The following is a 2,320-nucleotide window of genomic DNA, read 5'->3' on the forward strand; positions in this document are numbered from 1 at the left end:
AAAACGTACTTACAGGCTGTGAGTCAGAGGCTGTGACTTGTCCTTGCAAAGTTGGAACTGCCCCACTTTATAGAATAGCCTTTGAGCACAGACCCATTGTAAGCTATGCAGAACTGCAGGTTCAGGAAACAGTCCTCCATAAAATGCGTCACACAGCGTCACACACTAGAGTGACGAACGGCCGGCGGGCTTGAGAACGGCGCGGCCGGCGGGCCTGCGGCGACCACATGTGACGACCCCGGGCTGGACTCCGCTTCGTCCACGGTGAAAGCCGATCCGGCGATCCACAGCGCGAAGTTGATTTTCACTTTTCAATATTACAGCGAGAATAAAAGTTACTCCTTCTTTCTTTGTGTGAACATTTGGGCGGCGTTATGCAAATCTTCCCACATAGTGACACAGACATTTAGGAGGGCGTGGACAAGTCTTAACTTTTATAAAGAATATCTCTTTGGATTTGAGACTTTAGTCTTTGCAACTTTACAGATCTTCTTTATGCACCAAGAGCTTGTAACACTTCAAAGAGAAAGGAAAAATTGAAATCGCATCATATGACCCCTTTAAGCAAATTTAACACCTTGGCAGATGGAACAAAGGGTACTAAGTAATAGTAATCTATTACATAGAGAAAGAAAGAAATATAAGTCTGTTTCAGTGCATTAATACAAAGACATGACAACACGATTAAAAATAATTATTAAACTGTCATTGAGAATAAATGGGGGGAAATGAATCAGAATTCAGTCCACAAATAAAATACACAAAATGTGATTTTTTTATACTTGACATTGAGCATTGCTGTTAAGAATGTAGTGGTCTTTTTAATTAAAGAAATTAATTAAAGGTTTTAAAAGGAATAAAGTAAAAGAAATATAGTTGTAATGAGCTTGAATCTATTACAAAGTAATGCATTTGAACCATTTGCAAATAGTTTTTAAAAAATGCACATTGACTTAATCGGATGCCTAAATGGCTCTGTTAAACTTTCTTGTCTCTCACATTCAATTAGGCTGACTAATATTATATGACTTACACACTGATCAGGCACAGCATTAAAACCACCTGCCTAATATCATGTAGGTCCCCTCATGATGCCAAAACAGCTCTAATGCGTTGAAGCATGTACTCCACAAGACCTCTGAACGTGGTATCCGGCACCAAGGCATTAGCAGCAGATCCTATAAATCCTGCAGGGTGTGAGGTTGGGCCTCCATGGATCAGATTTGTTGCTCCAGCACATCCCATAGATGCTCAGTCGGATTGAGATCTGGGGAATTTGGAGGCCACAGCAACACCTTGAACTCTTTGTCATGTTCTTCAACCAATTCCTGAACAATTTTTGCAGTGTGACAGGGTGCATTATACCGCTGAAAGAGACCGCTGTATCAGGGAACAATTTCAGACCATCACACGCAACTGATTTTTGCATCACCTTGGCATCACAGAAAGTTGGACAGCCTGTCTAACAAATGTGCACCTGGTGGTGATCGGTGATCCTGTGTAGAATGTGCTCAGCTCAAAAGTCTACGTCAAGTGCCTGCAGTTAAAATCAGGTATAAACGAGTTGCTCATTAAAGAAAAGACCACACCTTCAGTACAGTTCAATAAACTGGTCTGGTATGGGCATAAGCACTGAAGTACATCTTACAATCATGACAAGAACAGAAGAGCTGCCTGAGTCGTATTGCGACGCATGAGTCTGGAAAGGGATTTAAAGCCACTTCCAGTTCTGCTGTATGTAAAATAATCATCTGCCTTCGGTTTGAGACATGCTGGGATAGACTCCAGCACTCCCTGTGACAGAACAGTACAGAAATTGAACTGATAGACAAATGAAAAATCTACAGGATGACTCATGATTTCAGATTCTATAAATACAACATACAAGAAGCCACATAATTATGATTTCACACCCGCCCACATTCCTGCAACCTGGTTAAAATGTGCTGTCCTCTAAATGGATATTTTCTCATAAAAGGAATTAACACCGCACATGTAATGGGCATCAATTATAAACATCCACTGATTATTCTGAAAGCACGTCAGGAAGGTTAAAATGAAATATATTTGACTTTTTTGCTTTTGAACTATACAGTATCTCACAGAAGTGAGTACACCCCTCACATTTTTGTAAATATTTTATTATATCTTTTCATGTGACAATGTAGCAAAGTGTCATTTCTTCAATGTAAAGTAGTGAGTGTACAGCTTGTATAACAGTGTAAATTTGCTGTCCCCTCAAAATAACTCAACACACAGCCATTAATGTCTAAACCACTGGCCACAAAAGTGAGTACACCCCTAAGTGAAAATGTCCAAA

Source organism: Sinocyclocheilus rhinocerous, unplaced genomic scaffold (genome assembly GCF_001515625.1).
Source record: "Sinocyclocheilus rhinocerous isolate Xijiao unplaced genomic scaffold, SAMN03320098_v1.1 scaffold1774, whole genome shotgun sequence".
Classification (NCBI taxonomy): domain Eukaryota; kingdom Metazoa; phylum Chordata; class Actinopteri; order Cypriniformes; family Cyprinidae; genus Sinocyclocheilus; species Sinocyclocheilus rhinocerous.